General features: G+C 43.3%; 1 protein-coding gene across 5 annotated transcripts in view; it reads right to left on the bottom strand.

The window, feature by feature from the left end:
- PIK3CB (phosphatidylinositol-4,5-bisphosphate 3-kinase catalytic subunit beta) overlaps positions 1 to 14,321 on the bottom strand; it is a 182,228-nt gene that overhangs the window by 143,698 nt on the left and 24,209 nt on the right. The window lies entirely within an intron of this gene.

Below are 14,321 nucleotides of genomic sequence, written 5' to 3' on the forward strand. Positions count from 1 at the left end.
ATAATTTGCAGAGCACAGTGCAAAATAAAAAGTGAGGCCTTTTCACCAAGATGGCACCAAAGAGAAAAAGGAAGCCCCTGCCTCTCCCAAAGCTGAAGCCAAACAAAGGCTTTAAAAGCCAAAAACACACTGCTGAAAGATATCTGCATGCTACCCACCTTCAGGCTGCCCCAAGACACTGCAGCCAAAATATACTAGGAAGAGCACTCCCAAGAAAAACAGGCTTAATCCTGACCAATGAGAAGACGGAAGACCACACCACACTTGCATTAGTTGTGTATGTCAAAGCCAACAAGCGCCAGATCAAACAAGCTGTGAAGAAGCTCTAGGACACTGACATGGCCAAGGTCAACACCCGGATTGAGTCTGCCAGAGAGAAGGCATATATTCAACAGATTCCTGACTATGATGCTTTGAATGTTGCCAACAAAACTGGAATAACCAAAACTGAGTTCAGCTGGCAAATTCCAAATATAAATTTTTCACCATAAAAACATTTTAAAATAAGTAAATAAAAATGTTGGGCTACTTTTTCAAAAATTAAGAATTTCAAGACGGTGACAGCTTACCAGTAAACTAAGCACGGGGACCATCTAAATGAGGGGTCCTGCGTGACTGCACAGATTGCACACCCATGAAGCCAGCCCTGGTCAGGACCCTAATTCCCTATTACATACATTACAATTATTTTTCCCAAAACATGTGGCATGTTTTCACTTTCTTTAAGGTGTCTTTTGATGAAGATCAATTTTTTAAATGAGAGGAACATTATAAAACAAATTTCAGAACAATTTCAAAGTACATAAAGCTGATTGTTTTTCCAAAAGTAAGAAAATTGGTGAACTCAAAAATAACAAATTTGTTTATTCAGGATGTTGATAGTGGGGGAGGCTATGCATGTGTGGGTACAGTTATGACTGTGTAGGGTAATGGGTGTATGTGAAAACTCTCTGTACTCCTGCTCAATTTTGCTGTGAACCTAAAACTACTCCTAAAAATAAAATCCAGGGCCAGGAGTGGAGACATGTGCCTGTGATCCAGTTACTCAGAGGCCAAGGTGGAAAGATCACTTGAATCCAGGAGGCTCAGGCTGCAGTGAACCAAGATCGCACCACTGCACTCCAGCCTGGGCAACAGAAATAGACCCTGTCTCAAAAAAAAAGAAAAAGGAAAAAAATCCTATATACTCTATGGAAAGATTTTCTGTGTAAATCTCTATTCTTAAGTGAAAAACACACTGTGCAAGGGGGAAGGTGGGAAGACCAATTTGCAAAATAACAGTTATAATATGCTACCTTTGAGATTGGTGGATTTTAGGGTAAAGATAGAAAGAAACAAGAATCTGCAGTTATTTATTTATTTATCTTTTTTTTCTTTTTGTTTTTGAGACAGTCTTACTCTGTTGCCCAGGCTGGAGTGTGGTGGCACAATAGCAGCTCACTGCACCCTAGAACTCCCCGGCCTCAGGTGATCCTCCACCTCAGCCTCCCAGGTAGCTGGGACTAGAGACGTGCACCACCACGCCCGGCTAATTTTTGTATTTTTTGTAGAGACGGGTTTCCTCACGTTGCCCAGGCTGGTCTTGAACTCCTGGGATCAAGTGATCCGCCTGCCTCGGCTTCCCAAATTTCTGAGATTACATGCCCAAGCCACTGTACCTGGCCAGAATCTGTGCAATGGCACGATCTCGGCTCCTGCAACCTCTGCCTCCCGGGTTCAAGCAATTCTCCTGTCTCAGCCTCCCGAGTAGCTGGGATTACAGGCATGTGCCACCAGGCCCAGCTAATTTTTGTATTTTTAGTAGAGATCGGGTTTCACCATGTTGGTCAGGCTGGTCTCGAACTCCTGACCTCGTGATCCACCCACGTCGGCCTCCCAAAGTGCTGGGATTACAGGCGTGAGCCACTGTGCCTGGCCAGGAATCTGTATTTTTATTGTCTTTATTTATATAAAGAAACTCTAGAAGGTTACATGAGAAACTGAACAATAGTTTCCTGGGTGGGGTGGAGCGTTGGAGGAATGGTGTGAATAGAAACAAGGTAGCTGAGGGATATAGGTGGGAAAGACTTTCCACTTGTTTTTGTATTTAAAAGTATTTCTAACTCCAGGATAATCCATTACTACAATACATATAGATTAGTAAATGAATGAACCAAAATAGGGCCTAAATACTATCAACACAAACACACAATAACAGGACCTATTCTTTTACCATCTCTGGAACTAAGACCTTAGCACTGCCCACCTCACTGAAGTCATCAACCCAAGATCTCTAACACTAGTCCCCTTGGAAAAGGATATTTTCTCCATAATTCCATGTTGCTTCTCTCGGGGTCCGGGTCAACTTTTTCTCCCCTAGCTATACAAAGTCTCATGTCTCTTCTGAACAAAAGCCTTACCAAGCCAGGCACAGAGATGTAAGCCTGTAATCCAGTTACTTGGGAAGCCAGAGGATCACTTGAGCCCATAAGTTCAAGACCAGCCTGGGCAACATGGCAAAACCCAATCTCTACTAAAAATACAAAAATTAGCCGGGCGTGGTGGTATATGCCTATAATCCCAGCTACTCGGGAGGCTGAGGCTATGCTGTTCCAACACCCTCCAAATCTGTCTCTCTGCTTCAAATCTTACCTTTTTTTTTTTTTTTTTTTGAGACCGAGTCTCACTCTGTCGCCCAGGCTGGAGTGCAGTGGCATGATCTTGACTCACTACAACCTCCACCTCCCGGGTTCAAGCAATTCTCCTGCCTCAGCCTCCCAAGAGGCTGGGATTACAGGTGCCTGCTACCACATCTGGCTAATTTTTTTTGTATATTGAGTAGAGATGGGGTTTCACCATATTGGCCAGGCTGGACTTGAACTCCTGACCTTGTGATCTGCTCGCCTCAGCTTCCCAAAGTCAAATCTTACCTCTCTACAATTAATCCGCACCATATCAACCAGAATGTACCTTGTACAGCATAAATCATATCACTGGAGTGATCTGCTTAAAACCTTTCAAAGGCTTCCTGCTGTTAACTCTACCTGCGTTACAACTATGAACTACTAAGACCCTACATGACATTAAAAATGACCTACCCTATATGATCTGGTATCTGTCTACAACTAACCTCATCTTTTTTCTTTTCTTGTTTTTTTGTTTGTCTGTTTTTGAGACAGGGTCTTGCTCTGTCACCCAGCCTGTTGTGCAGCAGCATGATCACGGTTCACTGCAGCCTCAACCTCCTAGGCTCTAGGGATCCTCCCACCTCAGCCTCCCTAGTAGCTGAGACTACAGGTGTGTGCCACCACGCCTGCCTAATTTTTATTTTTTGCAGAGACAGGGTTTTGCCATGTTGCCCAGGCTGGTCTCGAACTCCTGTGCTCAAGAGATCCACCCACTTCGGCCTCTAAAAGTGCTGGGATTACAGGCATAAGCCACCATGCCAGGCTCTGACCTCATCTGCTTTCCTCTTCATTCAACTACTCTCTAGCCTTACTGGTATATTTTCTCTTCCTCACACTTTGTTCCTATTTAGGGCTCTTGTACATGCTGTTCTTTCAGCTTGCAATGTGCTGCCTCCAGGTCTTCTGCCACTTCATAACATTTACGTTTTAACTCCAAGTTACCTCTTCTAAGAGGCATTCTACACAGTCGCACAGTTAAGATAGCAACCTAGGTCATTATCTACCACATTACTTTATCATCTTTATAACATTTATTAATACTCACAATTCTCATTTATTAATATAAATGTTTCTTCTACTGGAGAATAGAAAAGTCTTGAGGATAACTTTTAACCCATGACACTTTTTTTTTTTTTTAAACAGAGTCTTTGTCACCCAAAGATTGCAGTGGTGCAATCATGGCTCACTGCAGCCTTGACCTCCTGGGCTAGGGATCCTCCCACTTCAGCCTCTTGAGTAGCTGGGACTACAGGCGTGTGCCACCACACCCGACTTTTTTTTTTTTGTAGGGATGGGGTCTACTATGTGGTCCAGGCTGGTCTCAAACTCCAGGGCTCAAGCAATCCTCCCACCTCAGGCTCTGAAAGTGCTGGCATTACAGGCTTGAGCCACTGCACCCAGCTACAACTCTATTATTATTATTATTTTTGAGACGGAGTCTCACTCTGTCACCCATGCTGGAGTGCAGTGGTGTGATCTTGGCTCACTGCAACCTCTATCTTCCAGGTTCAAGTGATTCTACTGCCTCAGTCTCCTGAGTACCTGGGATTACAGGTGTGCGCCACCACGCCCAGCTAATTTTTATAGTTTTAGTAGAGATGGGTTTTCGCCATGTTGGCCAGGCTGGTCTCGGACCTCCTGACCTCAGGTAATCTACCCACCTAGGCATCCCAAAGTACTGGGATTATAGGCGTGAGCCACCGTACCCGGCCTATTTTTTAACTTTTCTATTAATTCTGAATTATTTCAAAATCACATACATATAAATTTCACACTAAAAAAGAATAGATTCAGGAAACATTTTTTAAAAACCCCCATGTCCTCTTTCTTCTTACTCAATTCATTATGTAGGATGTAGCCTACTTATTACAGTAAGTTCGATAAAAGTTTACCTATTCTCAAACAGGTAATTAGGGGTAAGACTTCTAACAAAATTCTCTAGGCACAGTAAAAATGAGATGACAAGTCAGAAAAGCAAGTAGAACAGGTACCCATTATAATGAAATGAGGTGATATAGCGAGAGTATTATTTTTTAAATAACAATAATCTACACAGGAATGAGCAGTTGTACCATAGCAATTTGTATCAAATATCAGAGCCTCCCCATTTTATGTTCATTGTGTGCTTCTGGATCATGCCACCGCCATTATCAATGCATTAAATGGATAAAATTACCTATATTCAAAGTTGTAAGAATGACAGAATAGGTATGTTTATAGTTGAAAACAGTCACAGGGCAGGTGCAGTGGCAAATGCCTGTAATCCTAAAGCTTTGAGACACTAAGGAAGGAGGACTGCTTGAGCTCAGGAGTTGGAGGACAGCCTGGACAATGTAGCAGATCTCGTCTCTAAAAAAAAATAAAAATAAAAAATTAGCCAGGCACGGTGGCTCACACCTGTAATCCCAGCACTTTGGGAGGTCGAGGCAGGTGGATCAGGAGGTCAAGAGATCATCCTGGCCAACATGGTGAAATCCTGTCTCTACTAAAAATACAAAAATTAGCTGGGCATGGTGGCGCGTGCTTGTAGTCCTAGCTACCAGGGAGGCTGAGGCAGGAGAATTGCTTGAACCCGGGAGGCAGAGGTTGCGGTGAGCAGAGATTGGGCCACTGCACTCCAGCCTAGTGACAGAGCAAGACTCCGTCTCAAAAAAAAAAAAAAAAGATAAAGAAAAAAATTAGCTGGGTGTGTTGGTGCACACATGTAATCCTAGCCACTTGGGAGGCTGAGGCAGATGGGTCACCTGAGCATAGTTCAAGGCTGCAGTGAACTATGATGGTGCCATTGAACTCCAGCCTGGGCGAAGCAGCAAGATCCTGTTTCTAAAAACAAAAACAAAAAAGAAGAAAAAGAAAGAAGGAAAGAAAAGGGGAGCCAGGCACAGTGGCTCACACCTATAATCTCAGAACTTTGGGAGGTCGAGGCAGGTGGATCACTCGAGGTCAGGAGTTCAAGACCAGCCTGGCCAACACAGTGAAACCCCGTCTCTACTAAAAATACAAAAAAAAAAAATCCAGGCATGGTGGCGGGCGCCTATAATCCCAGTTACTCGGGAGGCTGAGGCAGAAGAACTGCTTGAACCCAGGAGGTGGAGGTTGCAGTGAGCCGAGATCGCGCCATTGCACTCCAGCCTGTGTGACAAAGACTCCATCTCAAAAAAAAAAAGAAAGAAAGAAAAGGGAAGGGGGAAAGTAGAAAGGGGAAAGGAAAGAGTGGCGGAGGAAAGGAGGGAAAGAGGGCAAGAGGGAGGGATTCTCATCTCTATTGAGATATTACAAGTTCCCTTGCCTGTGGAAAACTCCATTGTTAATTTGTGAGGGGAAAAAAAAAAGAGAGAAAAAAGGGCAAATAATGTTAGTATTGTTACTTTAAAAAAAAGTTTTGACTTTCCAGAGCTCAGGGACCTCTCAGGGTCCCCATACTGTATTTTGAGTACCAATCCTGCTCTATTCTGTGGTCCACAATACCCTAGATAGGATCTCTATCTATCATTTGTATTTACCCCAACATATCAGAATTATCTGTTCATTTGCCAGTCTCTCTTGAGGTTTCTTAAAACTAAAACCATGAGCCATGAATCTTCTTCAACTTTGCACCCCCAGTGCCTCATACAGCACACAATACATATCCTCTCAAAAATGTTCCATGAATAAATGATGGATATAGGAAAATATTTATACACTCTAATACATTAATATAAAGGTGTATGTGAATAAAGCGGAGTTTCCCATGGCCAACTCTTTAGCTAAAAGAAATGTACAAAAGAAAAATCTTATGATAAATTGACAGCAATGCCAGAAGTAGAATAAAAGATATAGTCAAACCTGGTATGACCACATTAGATCAGAACTTTTCAGAAAGTTCAGACCTGAGGGAACAAGGAAAGCAGATCCTAAAGGGCATCTTAAACTGTAAACAAACACCCACTGCTCCAGTCTTCCACCAGAATAAAAAGTATCCACCTCTGCAAGCAGACAATTAAACCACTGTTTTTAAAAAGGTTGGGAAGGGAAGTGGTGTCAAGGCAGGGAGAGTTCCAGAGACTGGATGACTAAGAAAGAACATAAATAAGTATTCTCACCTTATGAAACTTATGTATATTTTAAATTTTGTCAAATTAGAATATGAGAAAACATATTTTCCTGTCTTTATTTGCATTAGTTTCTAAATCAATACCTCTTTCCATTTCTATGAATGACCCCTATCCTCCCAAACCAAGTAAACACTGAAACATCTGTGTTCAGATAGCATTACTGAACACAGGACACACATTTGCCTCTCTTGCTTATTATTACACGTGGCCAGTACCTTGATGCTTAACAAATATATCTAGATTGTTCATTAACTGGATATCTGCAGCAGCACGTGGGCCAAGGGAAAAGAATTCCTTTTGCAGAAAAGTCCTGGGATGAGGCTGGGGCAAGGTGTCACACAAGCCAAGACATGAAAGAAGCTCTTGGAAGAGGCTCAGGTGTGGAGGGAAAATTCTATGCTGAGTTTTACCATGAAGGCACTAGGGAAGTCACTGGAGCTGATGGCCTCCTTCTCTGGGCCTCCATTCTCAAACACAACATGAAGCTCTAAAATGCTTAGGCTCTCTACCTTGATTTTCAGAAAGTCTCTGTGGCTTGTCTATCTAGGAAAGCTCCAGCCTCTCAGCAGAATGAATTTGACATTCCAAAGGTGTGAATTTTGACCAGAATCAATTCACTGGAGGCCCACATCAATACATAAAGCATTCAATTATTGTTAGATAATTTACAAACAGGTTAATACTGTTACCACATATTCTAGATAAGAAAATAGGTATAGAAGCAACCTGACTGACAGGCCAGGTGCAGTGGCTCACACTTATAATCCCAGCACTCTGGGAGGCTGAGGCAGAAGGATTGCTTGAGCCCAGGACAACATAGCAAGACTCCACCTCTACAAAAAATTTTTTAAAAAAAGAAGAAGTAACCTCACAAATCACTTGGCCTCTTATAGAGAAAAAATACACGAATATTTCAGAAAAAAACAGGCCAGGCATGGTAGTTCATATCTATAATCCTAGCACTTTGGGAGGCCAAGGCAAGAGGATGGCTTGAGCCCAGGAGTTCAAGACCAGCCTGGGCAACAGAGCAAGAGCCCCTCTCTCCGAAAAAATTACAAATCAGCCAGGCGAGGTGGTACAAGCCTGTAGTCCCAGCAACTCAGGAGGCTGAGGTGGAAGCATCGCTTGTGCCCAAGAAGGTCGAGGCTGCAGTGAGCCATGATCATGCCACTGCACTCAGCCTGAATAACAGAGACCTTGTCTCAAAAAAAACAAAAGAGCAAAAAGCTTGGAAACTATGGCTTTTAAATTAAGAGGACACAATGATGTTTTCATTCTGATTTGATATCCTTATCAACTCTTAAGAACAAAATCGCTGTAAAATAAGCTAAAATGTAACTCTGAATCACTAAATGCAAGACGCAATTGCTTAAGAATTCTTAATTTTACAATTTCTTTCCAAAGTATACTGTAAGCAGCCTTTAGAAAACTCAGTATGGCCGGGAACAGTGGCTCACACCTGTAATCGCAGCACTTTGGGAGGCCAAGGTGGGCGGATCACGAGGTCAGGAGATCAACACCATCCTGGCTAACATGGTGAAACCCCGTCTCTACTAAAAATACAAAAAAATTAGCTGGGCGTGGTGGTGGGTGCCTGTAGTCCCAGCTACTCGGAAGGCTGAGGCAGGAGAATGGCATGAACCCGGGAGGCGGAGCTTGCAGTGAGCTGAGATCGTGCCACTGCACTCCAGCCTGGGTGACACAGCAAGACTCCATCTCAAAAAAAGAAAAAAAAAACCTGAGTATTTGGCCAGGTGTGGTGGCTCACGCCTGTAAACCCAACACTTTGGGAGGCAGAGGCAGGCGGATCACCTGAGGTCAGGAGTTCGAGACCAGCCTGGCCAACGTGACAAAACCGTCTCTGCTTAAAATAAAAAAATTAGCCAGGCATGGTGGCACATGCACCTAATCTCAGCTACTCGGGAGGTTGAGGCAGGAGAATTCCTTGAACCCGGGAGGCGGAGGTTGCAGAGAGCCGAGATCGTGACACTGCACTCCAGCCTGGGTGACAGAGCGAGACTCCATCTCAAAAACAAACAACAACAACAACAACAACAAAATCAGTATTTATTAAAAACAGAATTAGGGGTCGGGCACGGTGGCTCACGACTGTAATCCAAGCACTTTGGGAGGCCGAGGTTGGCAGATCACGAGGTCAGGAGATTGAGACCATCCTGGCTAACACGGTGAAACCCCCGTCTCCACTAAAAATACAAAAAAATTAGCCGGGCGTGGTGGCACGCGCCTGTAGTCCCAGCTACTCAGGAGGATGAGGCAGGAGAATGGCATGAACCCGGGAGGCAGAGCTTGCAGTGAGCCAAGATCGCGCCACAGCACTCCAGCCTGGGCCACAGAGCGAGACTCCGTCTCAAAAAACACAAAAACAAAAACAGATTTAGGATGTACATCTTCTCTTTTGTTGTTGTTGTTTTGTTTTGTTTTGTTTTTTGAGAGAGTCTCGCTCTGTCACCAGGCTGGAGTGCAGTGGCGCAATCTCGGCTCACTGAAACCTCCCCATCCCCGGTCCAAGCGATTCTCCTGCCTCAGCTTCCTGAGTAGCTGGGATTACAGGCATGCCCCACCATGCCGGGCTAATTTTTGTATTTTTAGTAGAGATGGGGTTTCACCACGTTGGTCAGGATGGTCTCAATCTCCTGACTTCCTGATCCTCCCACCTTGGCCTCCCAAAGTGCTGGGATTACAGGCATGAGCCACCGCGCCCGGCCCCATCTTCCCATTTTTAAAGGATTCTTCCCCTTACAAAAAGGATCAGAACTTCCTTAATTAGATCAGCAGAGCAATAGTTTCTACAAGATTGAGAAAGCTGTGCTAATATAATTATACACATATCAGTGGTTTATTTATTAAATCTTCAGTGATATTCTCAGACTCTAAGAGAAATCGGCCGGGTGAGGTAGCTCACACCTGTAACCCAGCACTTTGGGAGGCCAAGGGAGGCAGATCACTTGAGGTCAAAAGTTCGAGACCAGCCTGGCCAACATGGCAAAACCTCGTCTCAACTAAAAATACAAAAATTAGCCAGGTGTGGTGATGCACGCTTGTAGTCCCAGCTACTCTGTAGGCTGAGGCAGGAGAATTGCTTGAACCCAGGAGGCAGAGGTTGTAGTGAGCTGAGATCCCACCACCGCATTCCAGCCTGGGAGACACAGTGAGACTCCATCTCAAAAAAAAAAAGATCACTGTTATATTATTCACCCACATGATAACTAAACATGCTCAGCAGAACAGGGATTTCCAAGAGTGACATAGTTGTATGGACAATGCTAGAACTGAAGAGAGGAAGCTCTGAACCTCAAAGAAATTGAGGCCTGCTTATTCAGGACTGCTCTAGAAAAATTAGACTTGAAAAGAGACCAACAGAATGTAAACAGCTGGAATGGCCAGCAGCAAAATAAGCTTGTATTAGGAGGATAGTGAGAAAATAGAGATTTCTTGGATGGGAATCACCCCGGGAAATAAGTCAACTTGCCAATGGTGATACTGTACACAGCTGGACGTTGAAGAATACCACCCTTAAAATACAAGAAACTGGAATATTGCAGATTCTAGGCAGGGGATAAGAGGCTTACTCTCCATAATAAACTTGTATTTTTAAACTTTATAATATGCGCAAGCATTCCACAGCTCCTATAGCTTTTTGCAGTAGTGCCCTCAAATACATAAATTATATGCATACATATGGATGTGTTAACTACTGTTATAAATATGAGCCACTTATTACAGAAAATATGTCAATTTGCCTTCATTGTTTCTGGTCACAATCTGTATCTTGGGATAATACAGGATATGAACCAAATGTTTCAAAGTCAAATCTAAATCTTATTTATCCAGGCCAGGTGCAGTGGCTCATGCCTATAACCCTAGCACTTTGGGAGGCCCAGGCAGGAGAATTGCTTGAACTCAGGAGTTCGAGACCAGCCTGGGCAACGTGGTGAAACCCCGTCTCTACAAAATATAGAAAAATTAGCCAGGTGTGGTGGCACACACCTGTAATCCCAGATACTCAGGAGGCTGAGGCAGAAGAATCACTTGAACATGGGAGGTGGAGGTTGCAGTGAGCCAAGATTGCGCCACTGCACTCCAGCATGGGCAACAGAGTGAAACTGTCTCAAAAAAATAAAATAAATAATAATAAAATAAACCTTATTTATCCATTACAGCACTGCTTGTAATGCCAATACACTATAAACTTTCTTAAAGTTTGTCAACAGAGGACTGGTTAGATGCACTATGGTACATCCACATAACGGAATGTTGTGCAGCTATAAAAAGAAAGAAAAGTCCAGGTGTGGTGGGAACAGTAGCTCAAACCTATAATCCCAGCATTTTGGAAGGCCAAGGTGGGAGGATCACTTGAGTCCAGTAGTTCAAGACCAACCTGGGCAACATGACAAGATCTCATCTACACTAAAAATTTTAAAAATTAACCAGACATGGTGGTGGCACTTATAGTCCCAGCTATTTGAGATGCTATGGTGGAAGGATCGCTTTTGAGCTCAGGAGGTTGAGGCTGCAGTGAGCTATGATCATGTCATCGCACTCCAGCCTGGGGAAGACAGCAAGATCCTGTCTCAAAAAAAAAAAAAAGGTCTGGCTTCCAAGATGCCTTCTCTTACTAGTCCAGCTCACACTGACCTTGATCTCCTCATAAACTCGAGGGTTTTTTTTAAAAACACAATTAAGCACTACACCACATGTTGCCTTTAGTGCTGATTATTTTTCTTATATATGTCATGTTCCCTCAATCAGATTGAGGGCTAGGAAAAGATACATTTATTTTCTCCCTATGACATATGGTATTTGAATTCCAAAATTAACAGAGCTTTTTATCCACTGCTCAGCAAGTTCCAAAATTTCATTTTACCATTTCTTTTTCTAACTATAAAACTTCTGACGGAACCCCATGTCCCATCCAAGAAATTAAAGGGGGGAAATATATTACTTATTGACAACAGTCAAAATCTCAGTTAAAAGAAGTGCAAAAAACAACCTCTCATGTAATATGTAAACCTATAAAACATTTAGAAGGCCAGGTGCAGTGGCATACACCTGTAACCTCAGCACTTTGGGAGGCCAAGGCAGGAAGATCATTTGAGCCCAGGAGTTCAAGACCAGCCTGGGCAACAAGGTGAGTTGTTCTACAACTCTACAAAGTTGTTGAACAACTTTGTAGTCTCTACAAAGTAGTGTGTCTCTACAAAGAAAAATACAGAGCCAGGTGTGGGAATGCACACCTGTAGTCCCAGCTACTCAAGAGGCTGAGGTGGGGTGGGGGTCGCTTGAGCCTGGGAGGCAGAGGTAACAGTAAGATGAGAACATGCCACTGCACTCTAGCATGGACAACAAGCAAGACTCTGTCTCAAAACAAAAAAAAATTAGGAGAAAATCTAGGCCCTCTCTCTCTCTCTCCTTTTCTCTCTCTCTCTCTCTCTATATATATACACACACACTATATATAATGTTTTATATATGAATATAAAATATAAGTTTTATATGTGAATATATTAGACTATATAACATATACTAATACATTTTATATATTTAAAACTATTTATTTCTGCTGTTTAAAGGGAAAATCTAGTTGATCTTCAGTTTGGCTATGAGTTTTTATACAACACCAAAAAGCAAGATCTATGAAAAAAAAAATGGGTAAGCTGGTCTTTACTAAAACCTACAACTTCTGGCCGGGCACGGTGGCTCATGCCTGTAATCTCAGCCGAGGCGGGTGGATCATCTGGAGTCAGGAGTTCAAGATCATCCTGGCCAACATGATGAAACCCCATCTCTACTAAAAATGCAAAAAAAAATTAGCCGGGCATGGTGGCGCGCACCTGTAATCCCAGCTACTCAGGAAGCTGAGGCAGGAGAATCGTTTGAACCCGAGAGGCGGAGACTGCAGTGAACCGAGACTGCGCCACTGCACTCCAGCCTGGGAGACAGAGTGAGATTCTGTCTCAAAAAAAAACTTACAACTTCTGTGAAAGATACGATTAAGAAAATTAAGCCGGGCGCAGTGGCTCACGCCTGTAATCTCAGCACTTTGGGAGGCCGAGGCGGGCGGATCACCTGAGGTCAGGAGTTCAAGACCAGCCCGGCCAACATGGTGAAACCCCGTCTCTACTAAAAATACAAAAATTAGCTGGGCATGGTGGCAGGCGCCTGAAATCCCACCTACTCAGGAGGCTGAGGCAGGAGAATCACTTGAACCTGGGAGGCAGAGGTTGCAGTAAGCCAAGATTGCACCATTGCACTCCAGCCTGGGGGACAAGAGCGAGACTTTGCCTCAAAAAAAAGAAAATTAAAAGCCAGATTTTTCACTATTGGAGTAGGAGTTTACAGCAGTTAAACAAGAAGAGGAAGCGAGAATGGACTGGAGTTAGAAACATCAGTATAGGGCCGGGCGCGGTGGCTCACGCCTGTAATCCCAGCACTTTGGGAGGCCGAGGCGGGTGGATCACGAGGTCAGGAGATCGAGACCATCCTGGCTAACACGGTGAAACCCCGTCTCTACTAAAAATACAAAAAATTAGCCGGGCGTGGTAGCGGGCGCCTGTAGTCCCAGCTACTCGGGAGGCTGAGGCAGGAGAATGGCGTGAACCCGGGAGGCGGAGCTTGCAGTGAGCCGAGATCGCGCCACTGCACTCCAGCCTGGGCGACAGAGCGAGACTCCGTCTCAAAAAAAAAAAAAAAAAAAAGAAACATCAGTATAAACTAATGTTTAGCTTAACACAGACATAGTTAAGTATGGATAAATTTATAGACATATGTATATAGTATTCACATATATTTCCTTGTTCTATCAGCTGAGAGATCTTAGAAGCAGATACCCCAGTAATAAAGAGTGCACATTATGTTCAGCTCTTAGTTTCTAACACTGTTCTCCAATAAAAGGGACCAGTTCCCTTGGAGAAATGACTGATCCTAGGATGAGGTAAGAAATATACAAAGTAAGCCTTGAATATCTTGTAGTAATGTAACTAAAAAAGTGCTCAAACACACACATACACACACACGAACACACACACACACACAATGATAGGAAATCATGAAAGGGACCAGGGCAAACTGAAAGAGCTCCCAATGGCCAAAGCTAGAATATTTTGAGCAACAAAGTAATAAAGTATTGGATTATAAACCAAAGTACAAAATAAATATCTACAAGTCTACACTGATATAAGTAAATGATTAAACAAATAAATGGGAGGGCAGAATAAATCTCCCACACAGAATTCCAAATACTTTGTGTAGATACACCCCCATCAAGGAAAGGAACTATAACGCCCCACTCTTTAAGTGTGAGCTGCACATAGTGCCTTCCTTCCAAAAAGTATAATATGAAAAGGAGAGGGAAGGAGTAACTTTATAGCAGGGAAACCTAACAAACTACCTCAGCCAGCTGATCAAGGACAACATCAACAACGATAATTCATTTTTTAGTATATACTTTTGATATCATGTCAGAAAAATGGCACTTTATTTCCGTGGTCTTCCTCGCAAAAACCCGTAATTCCAGTCTAATCATTAAAAAAAAAAAATCAGA

The sequence above is a fragment of the Pan paniscus genome, chromosome 2 (assembly GCF_029289425.2).
Source record: "Pan paniscus chromosome 2, NHGRI_mPanPan1-v2.0_pri, whole genome shotgun sequence".
Lineage (NCBI taxonomy): Eukaryota > Metazoa > Chordata > Mammalia > Primates > Hominidae > Pan > Pan paniscus.